Raw genomic sequence first — 24,119 nt, forward strand, 5'->3', positions numbered from 1 at the left:
TATATAGAAAATCATTGGTAATTAAACTATAGTGAGAATGCAATTGTCTCCATGATAACCTATGTCCTTTTGAAAATTCCAAACCTGTGTAAGCTCTTTGATGGAGTAGGAAAAAATAGTGGAGAAGCATAGAGGAAGAATGCTGCAATGTATCATTAGATTACTATTTCTTCCTATTATTCACCTGAGTATCACAATATAATACAAGCTCTGAAAGAAAATTTAAAAGAGGTTTCCAAGATACAGAATAATAATCTACTCTAATGAAAATTAGTAATACTATCCATTAGCTGCTGAAAGTATCTCCAAAAATAAAAACATTCTCTTGTAGGATGATTGTTTTGGTATTATTTTAATTTCTTTCTTTGAATATGAGAAGAACTAAGGGTGAATAATAATGAAAGCATACTGTGCACAACGATTCAAGTGGCGCTTAGAGCCTTATTCTACTTCTTGTGCCATCAGAATAGTCAATTTCACGTAATATTTTTTACTCCCACCTGCAACATACCTGCTACATTTTAGGTCATGCTTAGCATGTTTCTCCTCTTCTGTGTGTGTCTGCATGCACATGTGTATGTATGTGCCTGAATATGTCTGTGTTTGTGTGTGTATTTGTGTGTGTATGAGAGAGCAAAAGAGAAAGAATATGATAAGAAGAAAGAAAAAAGAAGCTTGTTTTGCTTTTGTATTTCAGCAGTCTTTGTTCTCAAAGAATTATTCTAGATTTAGGGGAGAAAAGATATGCCAGGAAAGAAATTTATTTTTTCATTCAACAAATATTTACTGAATGCCTACAACATGTCAGGTACTTGGGATGATATGTAAGTTTTTTTAAAAAAAGTTAAAAATAAATCTCCGCCCTCGTTAAACTTATACTCTTGTGTGTGAGACAATGAATAATGAACAGTAAAATTATAGTATTCTTTAAATATATGTCATGTTGAGAAAAAAGTAAGGCAAATAAAATCTATAGTGCTGGGGGAGGAGGCAGGGAGTAAGGATAGGCGTAGTTAAGAAGGTAACATTGAGAGAACACTTGATAGAGGTGACTGGGTTAGCCTTGTAGATGTTGTAGGGGAAGAGAGCTTGAGGCAGAAGGAATGGGTAGAACAACTTTTCTGCAGTTCGAAAGTATGGCACATGCGACAAAAAAGAAAAAAGTACAGCAAGAAGGTCAGGATGGTGGATTGAAAGTAAACTTTCAGGAATTCAGGTCAAAGAGATACTAATAGGAGTGAAGCAAATCTTGTAATCTATTATAATCAATTTATATTCTATTTTGAATGGAAGAGAATCATTGGAAGATTCTGAGCAAAGGAGTTGTAGGACCTCTCACTAATATTTTTAAAGTAGCATTCTATAGTATTTGGAATAATGATAGAAGGATGGTCTATCTGGGAGACCATTACAGTAAATCAGGTGAAAGATATTGGAGATTCGGACCATGGTGATTGCAGAGGTTGTGATAAAAATTGATCCAGTCCTAGAAATATTTTGAAGACAGAAAAAAAATAAATTTCCCTGATGGGTTTAGTATAAAATATGAATAAAAGAGAAGTCTTGGAGAGGGATCTAAGGTTATGAAAGGGTGGTTTCCATCTACTGAGATCAGAAAGATTGTAAGATGGAAACAAATGTGAGAAGAAAGTTCAAAAGTTCATTTCTTGGAGACAGCAAGTTTGAAATGTCTATTACACATCCAAGTGGACATGTTCAGTGGGCAACTCGACATGTGAATCTGGAGGAAGATTACGGCTGGATTAGATCACAGAGGGAGTGTGTGTAGATAGATGAAACATGAGTATGAATTACTAAGCTCTGGGGGCAATATCAAGAGGTAGGAAAGAAGAGAATGAACCAATGTCCGATAAGGAAAATAGAATCTACTCTAGTGTTTTTGAATAGAAAGATAATATGAGAAATGATTTTACATGTTTTTGTGAAAGGGCAGAAAAATGAAAAAAAGAGGAAGGTCCTGTTTCTTAAAGATTAGTTACTACAGAAAGATATTAAGTTCTCCACAATAGCAAAATATCTAAAGCTTGTCTAAGACCACAATGTTCTCTGTAGTTGCTTCAGAGGTCCCTGCTGTTTGAAGGATGTTGCCTCTTAAAAAGTCCAAACTCACAACAGCAATGGATCTCTGCCAGATCCCCAAAGCTATTACAACAGCCTGCAACAACCGTCAGTGGCCCAGAATCATCCAATGTTACCACTAACCCGGCTACATTTGGAACCCTGGCACAAATGCTGGAACCACCTGTACTTTTGCAGGAGTTTATGGTCGCTCAGTGAGTGCTGCCAGAAGGAAATGGTGTTAAATCACTGACAACCTTCCCATCTTTCACAAGTGTCCCTACTGGTAGAAGGTAATCAGAACCCAGTTAGCAAGAAAGTATTTGAATGCTAGCTTTGTAAAAAGGACAGTATAGAAGACAGGGATATAAGCAGGCTCATGTGCCAATGAATAATGTCTAGTAACTTCCAATATTTATTATTCAGTATCCATATGCTCTCTTATCATATTAAATTTCTAAATAGTGACAACAATGCAAAATAATATTTCAAATAACATGATGCAACTATCTCACATATAAATGATGATATTTTTATTCTTTCCCCTAAAAATAGAAGAAAAATCTGATCACTCACTGTAACCATTTCTGTTGATGTTAATTTGATGTTAATTGCTCTTGTAGTTCAGTTACAATTTTATTCACTATACTCATTATGTAAAATAATTAGAAAAAAAAGAAGATAAAAAGAACAGAATGGTGTGTGTGTAAAATTACAAAATAGGCAAGAAAGGTGTGCATAGCTGGTTCCATCCTTGTTTCTGTAATTGATCACAGACAATATTTTCCATTTATGATATCCTTTCTCCACTATCCATTCTGTGGTTCTTTTAACCTAAGCTAGCCAGAATTTTCGCCAGTAAGATAGCTTAAAACTTCTAAGTAATTCTACCCTTTATTGGTTTACACATAGTCCTCTATTGATTTATACCACTAAATATTAAAATGAACGAGGTCACAAATAATCTCTTGGGATCTATACAAAGAATTCTCTCTCTCATATCCATAACAATGGATATCTGTCATGACAGAGCAGAGAACCCTTTTCTTTGCCTATTGGCATGAGAAACCTTAAATGACCAGGTGGCTATCACAATTTTCAATTCCCAAAATCACTTTTAGTCCTTTATTGAAATGGTTTCTCCATTTTGAATGAAGACTTTTAAACTAGCAGAATCCAAAAGTTTCCGGACAGAAAGCAAAAAATACAAAGATAAAAAATTTAAAGGAAATATTAAGTTTACGAGAGAGATGACATTTTTACTTCTGTCTTTCAATTATTGGACCTATATTCACGAGCTATGGATGTCTGTTGGTTCAAAGCATGCCCTGAATTTTGGGTGACGGTGCCAAAATTTTCAAGATTTTGACTTTCATCTCTCAGTAAGTCTTCAGCAAGTAATTCTATTGTTTTGTTGCTCTATAAGGACACCTGACTTTGGTAGAGTACATTTTAAGAGGAGTAAATATCATGGGTATGAGAAGATTGCTGCATGACTCTTTTTTACTAAATGAGTTCCTTAGTCAGAAACATTATATGAAACACCATGGTGGAGAATAAGATCTATAGTAAGTTGATGGATGTCAATGCTAGCAAAACTAAAGCAAAGAGGAAAAGAAAAGCTTTAAATAGAATAAACATCCATTCCTGTGAGGATAAATTACTGTCCTCTTCATGATGAAACTGTCCAATGAGGCCACTTTACTACCAGATGAACAGATAACCCCCTGTAATTCAGGGGTCAGGTTTGGAATTTAGCTTTAGTTTTTGCTAGTGACAAGTTGGGCACTCCTTAGTGGCAATTGTCAGAGAAGTCTCATTGAATAGGGATATGTGTTATTGAGTTCATTCATACTATCTTTTTTATGCAGCCATGGTCACTCTGTACTGAATCCATCGGGCACATGCAGAGGTATTGGGGAAAGAAAGGTCAACTGACATGTGCAGAATGAATCATTGTCTTTCCCTTAATGATCTTCTCTGCAACAGGTATTCTTCTGCAAACAAAATTATAAGATACAAACATCTTTATATGTCTTGCTTTTATCAACAGGCTTATTGTCTTAGTCTGTTTGGGCTGCTATAACAAAAATATCATAAACTAGGTAACTTATAAATAGCATACATTTATTTCTCACAGTTCTGGAGGATGGAAAGTCCAAGATCAAGGTGTCAATAGTATCACACTTCCTTGTGGGCAGTGCCTTCTACTTGTTTCCTCACCTGGTGGAAGGGACTGTCTGGGTCTCCAGAGTTTCTCTTATGAGGACACCAATCCCATTCATGAGAGTTCCATCCTCATGACCTAATCCTCTCTCAAAGGCTCCACTTTCTACTCCCATTACATTGGAAGTTAGAATTTCAACACAACAATTTTGGGGACATACAAACATTCAGACTATAGTATTTATCCACTATTTGTTTAGTGTTCTGTCACTAAATTTTTTGCATTTTTTTAAGTTCCATAACATGCATCCAAATAAGAAAAATGAAAAAGAAGGCAGTTTAGAAGAATATGCTTTATTAATCCCACAAATATTTATTGATCACCTATGCTTGGTACTCTACTACATGCTTAGTGATATTATGGTGAGCAAAATAATAAGGTAATCCAAAAGTTAATAATGCTGAGCAAAATAAATGCTGGTCTAAAGGAGTTTACAGTTTAGTAGGGTATACACTAATCAAATAATTGCACAAACATATGATTTAAATTCTTATAAGTCCTATGAAGAAAAAGAGCATGGAGTTAGGAGGCATACAGGAGATCTAGTACAGAGGATTGGGGATGATTTTCCCCAAAGTGATATTTGAGCTGAGATATAGACTTGTTCTCTACAGCAGTTAATTAAACAAAAAATTTGGAAGAAGAGAGAAATATCTTTCTAGAGAGAGGGAGAGCATACATATAAGTCCTGATGTATTTTAAGCATCTGAGAGATAAGGCCAATGTAACTGGAGGGCATGGTCTCAAGGGAAGAGAGGTTTGAGATGATGCTGCAGATGTGAGATGAGGCAACCAGTTTATGGAGTGCCTTGAAGGTTAGAGGAAGAACTGGAGCCTTCAAACATAGCAAAGGAAAGCCTTCAAAGAAGCAAAAGAAAGATGTCATCAGATTTAAAGAGATCACTCGGGCTTTAATATGGAACAAGGGTTCAAAACAGGTAATAGAAGAAAAAGAGAGACCATCAGTGGTTGAAATATCACTATTACTAAAATAATTTTGCCATATTTTAAGCTAAATGGGCTCTGGGGTATTGGCTTTAAAAGCAAATTGCCACTTAAATTGAATGTGTAGAAAAATCCATTCTTTACATACCTCACAACTCTAGACACATAGACACCTCTGTTACTCAAATGGTAGTCATTGGTCAATATAGCTCTTCTCAACTCATTCATTATCCACATAGTGGGAGAATCTGCACAAACACCCATGGTATGGGAATCACCACTTCAGAAGTGATGGTGAAAAGAAAATGACTCCAAAGGCACTGGCAGTGAGGAACTCTGTGGTCCTGTGTGGAAACAGAATAGCTGAGAAAGGCATGGACTTTAGAGGAAAGGAACTTGGTTTAGAAATCAGATTTCTCCCTTATTACTCATGTGCCTTTCAGTAAATTGTTAATCTTTTCAAGCCTCGAACTTCCTAACTTGAAATATTTGGATTACCAGCTGGGCACGGTGACTCATGTCTGTAATCCCAGCACTTTGGGATGCTGAGGTGAGCGAATCACGAGGTCAGGAGTTCAAGACCAGCCTGGCCAAGATGGTGAAACCCTGTCTCTACTAAAAATACAAAAATTAGCTGGGCATGGTGGCGGGCACCTGTAATCCCAGCTACTTGGGAGGCTGAGGCAGACAATTGCTTGAACTTGGGAGGTAGAGGTTGCAGTGAGTCGAGATCTGTGCCACTGCACTCCAGCCTGGGCGACAGAGTGAGACTCTGCCAAAGAAAAGAAGGACAGAAAGAAAGAAGGGGCCGGGCGCGGTGGCTCAAGCCTGTAATCCCAGCACTTTGGGAGGCCCAGACAAGTGTATCACGAGGTCAGCAGATCGAGACCATCCTGGCTAACATGGTGAAACCCCCTCTCTACTAAAATACAAAAAAAATTTATCCGGGCATGGTGGCGGGAGCCTGTAGTCCCAGCTATTTGGGAGGCTCAAGCAGGAGAATGGAGTGAACCCGGGAGGCAGAGCTTGCAGTGAGCCAAGATTGTGCCACTGCACTCCAGCGTGGGCGACAGAGTGAGACTCCATCTCAAAAGCAAAAAAAAGAGAAAGAAAGGAAGGAAGGAAGGAAGGAAGGAAGGAAGGAAGGAAGCAAGGGAAAAGGGAAGGGAAGAGAAGGGAAGGGAAAGAAAAGAGAAAAGATGTATTTGGCTTACCGTGTATATAATAACATCTAGTACAAACAGTTACCACAAGGATTAATAGGAGATACTGCTTACACAAGACCTAGCATACAGTGTAGTTCGTAGAAGGTAGCCCATTCATGTTCATTCCCTTTGCTAAACTAATCTAAATGTTCAGTGATAGTATCTTCAGGCCAGTTAACGTTACTTCCATACAACAATATCATTAACATTTATTATATTTTTTTGCCTAAAATTGTGTACCATTTTAATGCAATTCCATTGATTAAATTATATTATAAAGAAAACATGGGAATCAAATTTTATTTTTCTACTTAAAACACCTAGGACATGGGAATTTTGCAGTAAAATCAATAAATACTGATGAATTCAAACATTCATAAAAATCAGAAGCCATTAATCTAGAAAAAATTACTTCATTACTGTTAAATTTAGAGTCTTGAAATTATATGATTTTTCTCTTTTCCAAATAGCCAGCAATTCTTTCACTGTATTTTTTGTTAGAAAGAGGAAAAAATAAAATAATAAGCTAGAATTTGACGGAAGTCAGACTCTGTGGTAGATGTTTTTTATACTTGTCTCAATTTTTTTTTCTAACCATCCCCTGTGATATATATTATTGGGGCTATTAGACTGGAGATGAGAGATGTTCAGAAGAAGAATTCTCCCAGGAGATTAGCATATGAGAAAGGATGAGAGCGATTCCACAAGCAAATGGTTTCCTTAATGTCATCAAATCCTCAACAGAACTCAACAGCAAACAGAAACTTAGTGTCATAAATAGTAAATACAAACTTATTACAAATTTTTATAAAAATTACAAATTTGTTACATAATTATTACTAGTTTTTCTTCTCCATTTAGTTCTTCTTTTATCTATCTACCTCAGGAGAAATTGTTCTCATGAGAACCTACTTAAAAATATTTAACTCTGGTGTCTGAATATCTGCTAGCCAAGCAGTAGAAGTAATGTATGTGATGCTTTTATGACAGGCATGTTTCCCCCAGCTGTTGTTTAAAACCATATATGACTTAGTTATTGTGTAATATACTAATAAAAGATTTCATTTTTGTCCGTATAGGCCAATTTGGGAAAATGTGACATTTATCCAGATGTTTAGTCAAACACTCTGATTAAGCTGTACAGGTTTACAAAGAAAACAAAGTAAAGTAGTTTAAAGGAAAATTTTCTTGGAATTTAGTTTGAAAGACAGCTTGCCTTAATAATTTTGATGACATTCTGAGACTTAATATATTTTTCTCTGAAATTTGCAAGTTTTAATGAAGACAGTAACAAGCTGGGCAGGGTGGCTCAGGTCTGTAATCCCAGCACTTTAGGAGGCCAAGACAAGAGAATGGCTTTAGGCTAGAGTTTGAGACCAGACTGGGCAACATAGAGAGACTCCCATCTCTATACAAAATTGAAAAATAAAATAAAATTTAAAATTAGCTGGGTGAGGGATGAGATGGTGCTCACCTGTAGTCTCAGCCATTTGGGAGGCTGAGGTGGAAGGACTGCTTGAGTCCAGGTGTTCAAGGCTGCAGAGAGCTGATTGTGCCACTGTACTCCAGCCTGGGCCACAGAGTGAAACTTTGTCTCTAAAGACAAATCAACAACAACAGAAAGGTAAAATTTTCAAACTTTGGCCATATATGTTTAGAGGAGGTATCTTCTAAACTTTAAAATGAAAGCTACTTATAAATGTCAATTACATAAAGATTAAATTTAGAAACTGACCCTGTAGGTTATACAAAGCAGTGAGGTGTTAATTTAAGTGACTTTATAAATCCTGCCTTCAGGAGTTGAAATGTACAAGAGTCAAAAGATGATGATTCTGGATACTCCATGTTCAATGAGGTTTCTTTGTTCAGAAACCAGTGATCAGAGAAATGACCCAGGTTTCAGTAGAAAACCTTTTTTTTTTTATTTTAATGACAATATTAATGAGTTTGTAAGTCAGAAAAAATCTTAAACACGGGTTTTCTACACTTAGCTCAACTACATACAAGCATACACACAAACACACACACACACACACACACACACAAGAATGGCTACATAACAGAATGGCCATATAACCTATTAACATATAAAACATATATAACATAAAAAGGCCACATAACATCAGTAAGTTATTTTTTAATCAGGAACACTTTTCCCTGACAATTTTGCTCCAAAGTAAAAGAAGGATTTTAGGAAAATTTACTGGAATGATTCAGGAAAGCTATGTTTTATCACATACACAATCGAAAAGTTTAAAAGTCTTTATACTCTTGCTTTGCAATTATCTGTTTGGAAATTTTCAAAGAAACATCAGAAAGAAAACAGTGTATTTTAAAAATTCATGTAGTACAGTATTTCTTTTTAGTGGATGAAATACACTATCCCAGCAAATCAGTCTCTGGTTCTTGCATGGAAGATGATCTATTTGTAGATGACACCTTAATGCTGTCCATTTTGATACACAGTAGGAGAAAAGAGTTACCAGTAACTACTCTCTTCCCTGGCATTCTTTTGGTGGCCCAGCAGAGAGACTGTGACATCACTGGTAGAAATGTGGACATAAGGTAAAGATCACCTTTAGCATTGATCTGAGGTCAGCGAAGATTCTGAGAGCTACGAGACATTCTTAAAGTGCTTTAGACACAGTGGGACATAGAATCCATTTACAAATGTGTCTTCATTGTTCTTGTAGTCAATAATAGAATTAACTGGATTTGCACTTGTATGTAGAGTTAAAAGGAAACCTCTTAGACCAAGTGACCATTTTAAAGCACACACACACACACACACACACATACACATACACACACATACACATCTGTATTTTCTTATTAGGAAAGATACAAAATACATTGTTATATGTATTTGCTTTCTTTAAAATAGATATCATATACATTTAAACAGCTATTATCCCCATGAAAACAGCATATTCTAAATTTCCCAATGAATTTGTTTTAGTGGATGAGGAGACAAATTTTAAAAGAAGGAGCAGAACATATAAGATGCCATGCATAGGTCGTGCCCTAAACTCTTATCTCTATAGAAGTACAGAATGAAATAAACAGATGAGGCAAATATAGATAAAAGAAAATTCAATGTAAATTGTCTTTGGGGGAAAAAGGATAAAAATACTGCCTCTCATAGTGGAAAATATTTGATTAAAGGATTAAATACTGACATCAGGATTTTTTTTTTCTTCATCTATCTACTCCTCCTTGGCTAGACTCTTTTCTTATTCAGAGTAACACTAACCATATTCTTCCAGGTTCAATCAAGAGTAAAACGGAATATCTTTCCCTCCAGCCTATGAATTACTTTTTAATTACTCTGATCGGGTCATATGCTTATCCATGAACCAATTATTATGGCAGGAGACGGATTAAGAATAACATAGGTAGTGCTTCTCTGAAATGAAATCTGGATATACTAGTAAAAGAAGGGGGAATCAACGGTAGGCAACTAAATATACAATAAATATTCTCTTCATCAAGAACAACTTTGGCAGGGCAAATACTTACAGAATGGCCTTCCATTCTGATCGAATTATGAGTTCAAAGGCAATATAGTTCAAGTGTGTTTAAAGAGTAAATAATAGGTCAGAATAGACAGAAATCATAAAGAGTTTTATAAAAAAACTACAAGAAAATAAAGACCAAATTCAGAATGTGACAAAAATGTGATGAGCCAATGAGTTTGTATTTTAGTTCTAAATCCTATGAGGAATCAAAGCTGATGTTTGGGGAAAAAACTGTTACACGCACCTAGCAAAGTACCTGGTACCTAATATGCCCTTGATGAATAATGCAGCTTAAAAAACTAACTTGATAAATAACTTGCACTGTGAATTAGAGTGGTGGGATAATATACCTAGTTAGGATACTAGAGAAATAAATCAGTAATGCAGTTCAAAGAACCTATCAACTTCTTATTTATCAAGCCTTCTTAGGTACATGCTACTTGATTCAAACTGCATTGAAGTGTTTGAAGTTGGTTCAAAACTATTGGAATAAAAAGCTGTTAAGAAAGTTCAAAATAGATACTTTCTTTTCATGTTTGGATACTGGCTTTAACTGATTCAAACTGATTGTAAATAATTCAAACCAATGAAGAGCTAAGACGAATTTTTTTTTTTTTATATATTGAAACTGAATAATCACAAGTATTTGGTGTCCTTCAAGCTATTGTTTTCTTGAATATTCTTTGAGTTAAACTGGAGGTCTTTTAGAAAAGAGCATCAAAAAACTGATTGAAAATTTGAAACTTGGAGCCTACGTGGATGAAAAATTGGAACAAGCTGTGAGAACTTTGGATCCTTTCCAGTGATACCTTTACTGCAAACACTGCTGCCATCAATGAAACCAGTCCTCACCCTCGAGAGCAGTAGCCACTTGACAACTTTTCACTTGTGTTAAACACAGGCATGCAGAGAAAAATTAGTCTTGGCACTTGTCTGTGAGAGTCTGTTCTGTCTCTTTCAGTTTGAGGTTTGCAACCTACCCAACTCTTTCTCCCCAATATATGACAAATGACACTTGATACTTTTTCTTCACTCATGCTTGAGTCAACACCCTGAATTTGGATACCTGACAATTTACCAACCTATTCTTTGAATGAACCCCCTCAAGGAAATATCTCTGTCTCAACATCCCAGAGGTTACTGAATTTCATTATTTCTGGCTTTTTCTGTCTTATATCTAACCACAGAAGATTTTTTGTTTAAACCAGCAGAGACTGAGAACTTAGTCAAGAACATCCTGTAAGAGCAATTAGGCAGTTTATTTTGTATTGATAGTGTGGTTCTCATATTAAAGATAATAAAGTCACATTTCAAAAATGATATTATAGGTACATGTTGCTTATTCTTGTTAGTCTCCATTTCCTTATCATAAAAGGAAGTCAGTAACATTCCTACTTCCCAAAATTATTGTGAGAAAAATGTGATAATGCAGTCAATGTGCTCAGCCTAATACCTTTCACATAATATTCTCAATAAATATTAGATCCATAAAGAACGGGACCTCAGAAGAAACACTTTATACATTTGACTGATTATGTGTGGTGTGACAGGGAGTGGTGGGAGAATCTTAGAAGATGTGGGATTTACAATAAATTTTTAATTAGTGCAAGAAATAAAATACTTTGCAGCTTATATTTTATGGTGTCATATTAGAAAAGAGATGGCAGAAGGTAGAAAAATCAAGTGTGACCCTGAGGAATGCTAACAGATTTGATGGCTTAGGAAAATTCTGAAAAATAATGTGCCATTTAGCACATTAGTAAATATATATCCAGACTAGAAGCCTATAATACAGGCAAAGCAATCCACTGAAGGCCACTAAAGAATATTGGAGATTCAAAATAAACAGTTTGATAACAGGAGGATTGTCATTCAGTGAACAGTGCGCCAATGATGGTTGTGAAAACCTCCTAAAAGTAGAGGCTGAAAGCTAAAGAAAAAAAATCTGTTTAGGAAAGACCTGAGGAAGAATATATTAATATATTCCCATGCAAATCTCTAAGTGTAGTTTTAAAAACTAGGTTTATATTGTAGCAGGTATGGAAAATTCAGACAATAGAATTGAACTAATGTGAACTAATGTTTTCTCATGATTCAAAATGTAAAATATTTAAAACCTGTTTTATAAGTGAAAGTTCATTCTTTTATAGATTATATAATCATCTCTTCTCAGCTAAAGGAAATTATCACCTATTTTAAAGCTTTTAATTAAATTAACATATGTAATTGAATTAGATTTTACACATATTGGTCTACTATACTTACTCCTATTTGCTCAGTGCTGGCCAGGTAAAAAGATTTAAGAGGAGCCTTTGAGGTACCATCTAACCTCAAGATCAGATCTTCATGTAGATCTCATCAATCCCACTGCTCCAACTCTTCTCTTCCAGAGAGGACTAGCACATAGGCTATCCTAGGATAAAAGTAGATGTCACACAAAATTCTTACACCTTTAGTTTTCTTTCAGTTGTTTTAAATTCTATAACCTTAGCTTAAAATAACCAGCAAATACCTTTCTAAGTGTATATTGTCTACCAGTTACTTTATTAATGTTTAATCAGAACTTTAGAGACCTCAGAGTTGTGAACAGAAGGTGGAAAGAAAAATAATTTCATAGTATTGCAAACAATAATAATTATTACTAATTAAACTTCCATTCTGTTCTAGGTCCATGACATATTTATCTTATGTCAACCTCATCCAACTGAATGATGTAGATACGGATTTTACTATTTCAAACATGCCCAAAGATAGATGTTAGTAAAACAAGGAATTAACCTTTGAACCCAGATGTTCTTTTTTTCATTTTTTTAACAGTTTTCTTGAGGAATGTTTTAAATATCAAAAAAATCAAGTGAATGATTCAATGGTTTTTGAATTTTACTGAAATAAAAATTTAATAACCATCACCATAAATCAGTTTTAGAACATTGTCTTTCCTCTAATAAGATTACTCATGTTCATGTAGATTTGTTCTTATTTTCAACCACAATCTCAGAAAACCACTATCAACTTTCTCTCTTGACAAATTTGCCTTTTTCGGGCATTTCATATGAATGCAGTCTTATGTGGCCTCCTGTGTCTGACTTCTTCCATTTAATGTAGTTTTACATTCCCCCCATGATGTAACATGCATCAATAATTCATCACTTTTTATTGCTGAATGGCATTCCATTGTATGAGTATAGCACATTTTGTTCAGTCATTCATTAGCTGATGTGTATTTCACTTTTTCCCTCACTTTTTGCTATTAAAAATAATGCTGCTATTAACATGCATCAATAATTCATCACTTTTTATTGCTGAATAGCATTCCATTGTATGAGTATAGCACATTTTATTCATTCATTCATTAGTTGATGGGTATTTCACTTTTTCCCTCACTTTTTGCTCTTAAAAATAATGCTGCTACGAATATTCACACACACATCTTTGAATAGACATATTTTTAATTTCTCTTAGGTATACACATAGTAGAATTATTGAGACATATGGTAGTTTTATGTTTAACTTTTTGAGAAAATGATGAACTGTTTTCCAAAATGGCTGTACTATTTTACATTGTCACCAACATTGTTTGAGGTTTCCTATTTTCTAAATCCTCTAAAATATTTTTTTCTTGTCTGTTTTATTGTTTATAGCCATTCTAGTGGGTGTGAAATGATATTTTGGCCGGGCGTGGTGGCTCAAGCCTGTAATCCCAGCACTTTGGGAGGCCGAGACGGACGTATCACGAGGTCAGGAGATCGAGACCATCCTGGCTAACATGGTGAAACCCCGTCTCTACTAAAAAATACAAAAAAAAAAAACAAAAAAACAAAAAAACTAGCCAGGCGTGGTGGCAGGCGCCTGTAGTCCCAGCTACTCAGGAGGCTGAGGCAGGAGAATGGCGTAAACCCGGGAGGCTGAGTTTGCAGTGAGCTGAGATCCGGCCGCTGCACTCCATCCTGGGCGACAGAGCGAGACTCAGTCTCAAAAAAAAAAAAAAAAAAAAAAAAAAGATATTATGTTTAAGTCTATTATTCACTTGAGTTAATTTAGATATGTTCTGAGATGAGGGTGGAAATTTACCTCTTCACATGTGGATATGTGATCTAGGCATTTCTGTTTCCAATAACAACCCTGTTCTACTATACCAAACAGGCTAGATAAATATGAGTGGAGATCATGCCTGACTGGCTTCCTATAGTGACTTATTAGTGGTTGGATGAAATTGCATATCTAGGGACAAGAAGCTGCAACTCACCTGAGCCAAGAATTGTCAATTGCGATTAGTTCAATTATTTAACATCAGAGTTCACCACATCAGCTCTTGCTCTGTGATGGATTTTTCAACTTTACCATGATACAAAAGTAGAAACCATAAATAGAATTTTGAATTTTGATCTTTTCCAGGCTAGGATTATACAGTACAATATTCTTTCTTGTGATGCTAGGTAGTGTCCATGAGTTATAGCTCCCAGTTCATGACACAATTACAAGGGCAGGCTACAAATACTCTACAGTGTCCTGAGTTGCCAGCAGTTTTTGGATATTGTGTTTTGTGTTTCTGCATCTGATCATGTCTACAAAATGTCAATTTGTTTCTCCTCCTTCTAGTGGGAAGAATAAGAGGAAGGCAATTACTCTTGAGACAAACTTGAGATAATTTCCCAGCATGAAGCTGGAAAACCAATAATGGCCATCACACATGAGTTGGGACTTTTGCAATCTATGACCTTGTTAGTCTTTTTTTTTTTTTTTTTTTTTTTGAGATGAAGTCTCACTCTGTCATAAGGCTGGAGTGCAGTGGCCCTATCTTGGCTCACTGCAACCTCCACCTCCCAGGGTCAAGCGATTCCCCTGCCTCAGCCTCCCATGTAGCTGGGACTACAGGCACACGCCACCACAACAAGAAGTGGATCAGTGATGCGGTGAAATCATCAGCATCAGTTAAATCCACTGCCAACACAAAGAAAAATGCTGGGCCAACTATGATAAGAAAAAAATTACTTGCTACATGGATGGAAGACTAGATAACAGAAGTGTATAGGATATGGCTGGCTTGGCTGTGTCTGCCCCCCTCAAATCTCATCTTGAATTGTAGCTCCCACAATTCCCCCATGTTGTGGGAAGGATCTGGTGGGAGGTAATTCAATCATGTGGGTCTGTCTTTCCTAAGCTAGTCTCATAATAGTGAATAAGTCTCATGAGATCTGATGGGTTTATAAAGGGGAGTTCTACCGCACAAGTTCTCTTCTTTTGTCTGCTACCATGTGATGTGCTTTTCACTTTCTCTCCATTAAACCTCTTTCTTTTGTAAATTTCCCAGTGTTGGGTATGTCTTTATCAGCAGCATGAAAACGAACTAATACAGTATACTCTTAGCCTCTGACAATCCAGAGTAAGGCATGTCTTTCAATACAGTAAAAGAGTGTGCCGATGGTCCTACTTATAAGCAAATGTTTATAGAAAGTCATAGTGGTTCCATTCCTTCAAGTAGCTTATAATTTTCATAATGTGAAGGTCAGCAGTGAGGCAGTTAAGTGCAGATACTGAAGGTTTTGACCTTTTTAAGGAAGAGCAGCATAGAATAATTGTGGATGAGAAATACTTGCCAGAACAAATACTTTACGTCAATAAAACAAGCTTATTTTGGAAGTGTATGCCAGTGGATACACACATTCCTCAAGAGTCCAAGACAGTGAGAGAATTCAAGACATTGAGAGATTGTTTGACTTTGCTTTGGGATGGAAATGGGAAATGTCATAGGGTTCAAATTCAAACCTTTTCTAATCTACCACTCAGAGAACTCTAGAACATTCAAAAATGTGAGCAAGCGTACATCGGATGACAACAGCTTTGTTTGAAGACTGGTTTTTGAACTGTTTTATTCCGCAGGCAAGATATTATTGTAGGAAAAACAACATCTCATTTATGATTCTTCTGATCTTAAACAATGCTCTAGGGTATCCACAGCATAACAGTAACATATATTCTGATGTAAAGGTTATATATTTGAAGTTGAACATCATTACACTCATTCAACCAATGGACCAAAGTGAAATAGCAGCATTCAAAACATACGTCTGAACAGGCTGTTGAAGCAACTGAATCTGGTTGAATGATCCTAGAGTTCTGGAAATGTTTACACATTATAAATGTTATCTAGGACATTGTTGCAGTATGGGAAGAAGTCACTCAGCAATGCATAAATGGCATTTGGAAGAAAGTTTTGAATGCATATATGAACACATTCAAAAGCTTTAATATATAGATTCTGCAGTCGATGAAACAGTAAGTAACAAGATATTAGTGCTTGGTAACCAACTAGAATTGGATATTGATGAAGAGGATATTCATGAGTTTGTTCGCACTGAAGTTGAAGAGCTCTACTGTGAGGAGCTAACTGAACTAGAGGAAGAAAGAAGAAATTGAAGCTCAAGAAGTTATGCCCAAGGAACCAAGAAAGCTCACAGCAAGGAAACTAGCTGAGGCATTTGCTAGTATCAGCAGTGGCTTATGGGTATTAGACAAAACGGATGCCAATTATGAGGGACTCATAATTGACAGGCAGTTACAGGTGCTCATGCTTGCTATAGAGAAATACATAATGAAAATAAGAAAACTGTAGTCAAAATTTGGTATCTTCCTGAAGAACACTATGCCTGCTAATCCATCAAGTTTGGATGGCTTCTGTCAGCTATTCTCAAGCCTCATTCAAAGAGAAATTAATGACCCTGTCACTGTCACATCCTATCATTCAGCAATTAATTTTCATTCAATGCTTCAAATATTCTTCAGGAGCAGTATGCTTTCAGCTGTGTACCTAAGTGGTGAGTACCCATACAACCATTTTGCTTTTCACTTTCACTACAGTATTTAATAAACTACAAGACAGGTTCAATGATTTATTATAAAATATACTTTGTATTAGGTGATGTTACCCAACTGTAGACGGGTGTAAATGTTCTGAGCATGTTTAAGATAGGCAAGCCTAAGTGATGATGTTCAATAGCCTAGGTGTATTAAATGCACTCTTTTCAACTTAAGATGAGTTTACTGGATATAACTCCATCATAAGCCGAGGAGTATCTGTACTATTCAGCAACAGAAAGGAGACAATTACTGATTCACATAACAATGTGAATGAATCCCAAATCATTATCTAGAGTAAAAGAACCAAACACAGGAGTAAATGCTATTATGATTCCATTGATATGAAACTGTAACAAAATTATTCTCTGGCAGTAGAAATCAAAGCAGCAGCTTCTTGGAAAAGAAAATTGGTTGGAAATGACTGATGAGTGAATTTTTTAGGTAATAAAATATTCTATATCTTGATATGAGTGTGGCTTTGAGGGGTATATATTTATCAAAACCCATTGGGCTGGGGCTAGGGGCAGTGACTCATGTCTGTAATCCCAGCACTTTGGGAGGCTGAGGTGGGTGGATCACTTGAGGTCACTTGACCAACATTGTAAAACCTGGTCTCTACTAAAAATACAAAAAAATTGATTTGGTGTGGTCACGTGTACCTGTAATTCCAGCTACTTGGAAGGCTGAGGCACAAGAATCACTTGAACCTAGCAGACGGAGGTTGCAGTGAGCCAAGATTGTGCCACTACACTCCAGCTTGGGGAACAGAGCAAGAATCTGTCAGGAAAAACAACAACAACAACAACAACAAAAAACCCATTGGACTACAAATTATAAAATAAATTATAAGCTATAAATTACACCTCATTAAAACAATACATTAAAAATATTTTAAGATCTGTATTACTGTATTAGTTTTCTATTGCTGTTGTAACAAATTAGCACAAACTTACTAACGTAACACAAATTTATTATGTTATTGTGCTTGGGCCAGAAGTTGGAAATTGATCTTACTGGGCTACAATTAAGGACTGCCTTCCTTTCAGGAGGCTTTAGGGGGAGAATCCATTTTTAGCTACTAGAGGCCATCCACATTCCTTGGCTTAATTCAACTTCAAATCAAGAAAAGACCAGTCAAGTTTTTCTTGCATCACATCATTTGGACACTCTTCTGCCTCTCTCTTCTGCATTTAGGGACTCCTATGATTACATTGGGCTCACCTAAAATAAGGGTAGTCCTTATTTTAAAGTCAGGGCATTAGCAATCTTAATTCCATTTGCAAGCTTAATTTCCTTTTGCTTTGCAATATAACATATTCACAGGTTCCGGAGATCTGGACACCATTTTGGTGGGGAGGATGAATGAAGGAGTACCATTCTGATCACATCTGGAAACCTAGCCATCACACCTAATATTGTTTCTATGAGAAAGTAACAATTATTGAATAATCTGAGCCATTCAATCTATAGCCATCTGTCAAATGTTTACTATTACAAGACACTAAAAGAATAATCCATAAATAACACACTTTGTCTCATTGACAATATCGTACAAAGTATTTTCAGATATATTGTAAGCATTGCAAATTGCTAAATGAGGCTTGATATGGTGGCATGAACCAATAGTTTTCTGTATCCTCTGTTACATAGTAGACACCTCTATATTGAGGAAAAATGCTTTTTACTATAGAAAATACTGGAGCTTCCGATATTTATCCCAAATACATACCTGAACATTAAAATTACTCATTGCTGTGAATGACTAAGAAACAAAAAAAGCAGCAACCCTGCTTGGCAGGTGTCATATTAAGCCTCAGGGTAAAGAACACTTTTGAAATCTTCCAACTGCTGCCGTCTCACTCATGCTATCAGTTAACAAAACAGAGGTGGGGAGGTGGGGGAGGGCAAGCTCAGATTTAGCGGTTACAACTAATTCTTCCAAGATACATGTTTCTGTTTCTGTAAGATTTTCTTTAAGACATAGTCGTCAGATTTCTTCCACTTCATAGTGTTGAGGACTAACTTTCCTTAAGCAATATTACAATTATTCTTAGAAATGTGTCAGCAGACTTGACATAACAGAGGAAAACAAAGTGGATCATTAGTTTTGTGTTAATAACTAACTTTATACCTTTAAGCCTGGAGCACAGTCCCTTGATTTATCATAAATAACCCGGAAAACTTTCATAATTTTCCTAGGCTATACATTCCTGGATCCCACTCCAAAACATTCTGATTTAATTTATCTGGGTTCCAGCTAGTATATCAGGGTTTAAAAGGTACCCAGGTGATACTTATCCAGTATTGAGAACTACTGTTTTAAGATCAGAGTTAAGAACTACAGAAATAAAGCAAGAACATTGTGTCCAGAATTGGTGGGATCTTCGTCTCGCTGACTTCAAGAATGGAATGAAGCCGTGGACCCTCAAGGTGAGTGTTACAGTTCTTAAAGATGGTGTGTCTGGAGTTTGTTCCTTCAGATGTTCATATGTGTCCAGAGTTTCTTCCTTCTGGTGGGTTCGTGGTCTCGCTGGCTTCAGGAGTGAAGCTGCAGGCCTTAGCAGTGAGTGTTATAGCTCATAAAGGCAGCACAGACCCAAAGAGTGAGGAACAGCAAGATTTATTGTGAAGACTGAAAGAACAAAGCTTCCACAGCACATAGGGGACCCTAGCAGGTTGCCACTGCAAGCTCAGGCAGCCTACTTTTATTCCCTTATCTGGCCCCACCCACATCCTGCTGATTGGTCCATTTTCCTGAGAGCTGATTGGTCCATTTTGACAGAGTGCTGATTGGTGCGTTTACAATCCCTGAGCACGTAGTCACCTCTCAACATGAATGATTTAGTTAAAAGAAAACAATTTGAGTTTAACACCCCAAGAGCTGTATTACAAACTTAAGTACTGTCTACAACCTGAACAACTGGTATTTTTGTATAGTAAATTATGTAGCCACATAGCCAAGGTATATCTTATAGTAAATACTTGATAGTAATTCCTATATATTTAAGTACATATTTATTGAATCAATCAACCTGTCAAGTATCATCACACAGTATTTTGTTCTTCAGTCATCTCAGGATGATTGAAAAGATATTAATTAAAACACATGGATTTTTTTTGACATATTTTGATTCATTTAATGTTTCAGTTTTTAAAAGTCTGAATTCCTTTTTTTTTTTTTTGAGATGGAGTCTCACTCTGTCGTCAGGCTAGAGTGCAGTGGTATAACCTCAGCTCACTGCCACCTCCACCTCCCAGGTTCAAGTGATTCTCCGGCCTCAGTCTGCCGAGTAGCTGGGACTACAGGTGCACGCCACCAAGCCCAGAGCTAATTTATTTTTATTTTTATTTTTAGTAGAGACAGGGTTTCACCATGTTGGCCAGGCTGGTCTTGATCTCTTGACCTCGTGATCCACCCGACTTGCCCTCCCAAGGTGCTGGGATTACAGAATAGTCTGAATTAAAAAAAAAAAAAATCCATAGCCCAAACAAAGTGTTAATGTTTGTTACCATTTTTAAGTGTGCAAGGTATCGAAGTGAGGTAAGAAATCAGCAGGACTTATTTTCTGAGCAACAATCATGACCCTATTGATCAAAGCAGAATACAATAAAGAAACAAGCGGAAACTAGCAGATGGCGTCAGCAGCAACCTCCGGTTGCCTTCACTGATTAAAGACCACCAGCGCTATTTTTAAACGTGACTGTTTAAAAATGCCATGACAACGATTCAGAAGTTATATGGTTTCAGGAATTTCCCCACCTGTTTCCTCTAGAATTCTGAAAACCAGCCCCTTAATTAGCATACAATTAATAATAAGGATAAATATAGCTGGCCAGCAATCTACCCGGACTGCCCCTCTGGACTGCTCTGTTCGGATACACTGCCGCTGCTACTGCCGCTGCTACTGCTGCTGCTGCTGCTCTGGTCTGTTCTGACTATGGAGCAGCCACTTTGCTGTACACCGCTACTGCGGGCAACTCTGCCTATGAGGAAGCACTGCTCTGTGGGACAGTGATACGGCTGCACACCGCTACTCCCGGGAACTCTGCCTTTGGGCCAGCCCTATTCTGTCTACGGAGCAGCTATTTTGCTGTAAACTGTTGCTCTGATAAACTTCTTTCTTTCACAGCTGGCTGGCGCTTGAATTCTTTCCTGAGTGAAGCCAAGAATCCTCCCAGGCTAAACTCCAATTTCGGATAAGCCTGCATCAGCTGGATAATTTGACAATGAATTTTTTAATAATATTTTTCATTTTTTCTTGATCCATTGTAAGTCTAAGATTTCTATAGTGTTATAACAGATGCAGAAATAAATAGAAAACTGTTGAGTACTAAAAAATGAGTCATATTCCTGGATAGAAATCTTTACAGGAAATTGTTTGTTTGTTTGTTTGTTTGGGACGTGGTGTCTAACTCTAAATTTTATTTGAATCTTAATATCAAATAGTGCGTATGTCCCCTAAGGGAAAAATATTCTCAAACAATAGTAAGAAAACAGTTTGATTATAAGTCTTAGTTCTCCTTTGATCCATGAGTTTGATTTGCCTTTATTTGTTGGCTACATGTAATATGGGCTACTCCCTAATCTTCCTCAGATAATTATGGGTACTTTCCTAGGTAACTGTGCACCTGAAAAGGAGAGCTAGTTATAATTTTCGTGCATTGGTTCCAACAAAACACTATTCATGAGCATCTGGGCCAAAACTTTTAACAATATTAAGGGCTTACGAGGGTTAGGTGGTAAACAGAATTCAAAGTAAATTAATCTCACAGTCAGTTCCGTGTGGCCCAATCCCCACTCTGTGGATATCTTCATATTTTCTTTATTCATGGTTTGCATCACTATCACAGTGTATTGCAGAATTCTCATACTGGCTTCCTGGTACATAGAGTAAAGGCTGATACAGTACCAAGTAAAAGTAAAAGCCACTGAGCCTCCCTTTTCCTGTCACAGCAATAAGTGAAATATTGCAATATATGCATAAGAGTATTGACGTGCTTGTTGTCACCATTATATATGATATGTATTAAAATATTTCTATTTTTTTCTCTTCTCTTGTACGCAGGAGATAATAGTGAGGGTTACGTATGTGGCTCGCCTATATTTTATACAATCTCAAAAGAGAACCATAACAGAAGTAGAGGAAAATAGATGCCACTCAGAGATATCAGACACAAAGAACAGTGACATCATTTTTACGTTTAGCATTTGGACATGACTTTGGGTTCTCTCCCATTGAGAGGGAAAAGCCCATTTAAGATCACATGTAGAAAAGAATTATGTTCAGGGAGGCCATTTTATAAATCGCATATTTTTAAAAAGAAAGTATGGTGTGGGAATTTAGGTAGCTATTGTTTCTTATGTGAATACATTTCTTTCTTTGCTTTTCAACAGGCTTGCACCCCTTGGACCACTAAAGTGAGTTATATGCAGTAACAGATTCTTTGTCCTTGAAATTTCAGTATTATCAGTGATGACCAGGGTAAAAGATTGAGATTTAAATAAGATTTGAGTTATCTAATAGGAAGACACTAAGTAGAAAAGCCACATGTTACTATTGAGGAGATAACAGGAGACCTTGTATCCTTGTCTTTAAAAACATGCTTCTGCTTGAATTTCATAAGATACTCCAATATCCTTCCAATAAAAATCTCACATATCATTTCTCTTATTTTTATTACTTCTCTTTTCAGTTTCTCGGTCATTTTCTGTTTCTTGCATCCGAAGACCCCTAAGTTACCCAGAAATCAGATTTAAAAATACAGACTCAGAGGAATGTAAATATCTTGAATTAAATGGAGCGAAAAGTGCTGAGACTCCTACCCATGTTCAGAGATATAAAAGTGGTGGTCAATGACAAAGAAACTTTAAATAACCACAAGCAGTGACCGGCTGGAACCTGGGCCTCCTGAAGATGAAGTCCAGAGAATAGGTGGCTGTTGCCATAGATCCTCTTAAATAGGATGAGGAATGGTAGGCCTACCAAGTAGAACAGCTACATCTGACAGGCCTAGTAATGAAATTGGAGACAGGAAAGCCAGGCCCTATGGGCTTCAAAGCACAGGATGAAATTCAGAATCCTTGTCTGAGTGTACCGAACAGTCCCTTATTACTTGTAGCTATGCTGCTGAGCACACAGAAAACTAATTCCAGAGATGCATTTTGCACTTTGCTGAATTATAATATTAGCTAAATTCACAAACTGCATGTATGTGAAAGCTAAGGCATTGATTAAGAGAGAGTGGACTAGGTATAAAGTCATAATAACACTCTGGCATCCAATATCCAGAATTTAAAATTATCTCTCTGCCTAAATAACTGTGGGGTTCTAAATAAGTTACTCGAATTATATGTCTTACTTTTCATGGGGAATACGAACAATATTGTTACTAGAATTATTTCATGAATAGCTATATTTTAAAAAATAAATTAGATAACCCACACCAAACACTTAACACAGTGCTTAGTACAAAGATAGTATTTGGATGTTAGCTAGTACTTCAAGTAAAATTTTTAATAATTTTGAAATAGATAAAAATAAGTTTCATTAAGTGTATTTATCAAATGATTACTCTGCTACACAATCTTCATGTTCAAAGAAATTTAATACAAATTTCTTACAATCAGAAATCTTCCAATTATTCTGGGAAGGCCTGAATAAAACTTATAATAAGTTTAAATGATAACATAGGAGAACTAGAAGGTCAATGTGGTGAGACAAGAACTCAGTCACAAGGTTTTTATAAGATGAAGTGCTCAATGAATGCTCTTGGTAAAAGGTGTTACACTTTTCTTAAATACCTTCTTTCATTAAATGACTATTTGATCTACTGTATTTGAAGAGTTAAACTCATTTCTACATGTCTTATTTTTGCTTATGTTCTTATAGCAAGGATCAGTCAGACCTAAATATTTGTTTCAGAACTGCATACTTTGGATTTTGACATTTATTGTTTTTTTATTTCTTAAGCCAGAAAGTGAATCTTTGAAATCTGGAAGACAATAATCCAAGTGGAAAATGTTTCAAAAGCTCTTTGTAGTTGGCGATAAGGCTTTATTAACGACAATTGTTCTCACATGATGGATGTACTTGCCATAATACCTATGGGCTTATACTGTGACTATTAGTATTTCCTTGAACAATTCCCTAAGTGATTATATATAATTTAATACACCTAGCCTCCCAAAACACATTGTCTTGTGGATTTGTCAGTAGTGAATCTTTTTTTTTTTTTTTTTTTTATTATACTTTAAGTTCTAGGGTACATGTGCATAACGTGCAGGTT

Source organism: Piliocolobus tephrosceles, chromosome 2 (assembly GCF_002776525.5).
Source record: "Piliocolobus tephrosceles isolate RC106 chromosome 2, ASM277652v3, whole genome shotgun sequence".
NCBI classification, from domain to species: Eukaryota; Metazoa; Chordata; class Mammalia; order Primates; family Cercopithecidae; genus Piliocolobus; species Piliocolobus tephrosceles.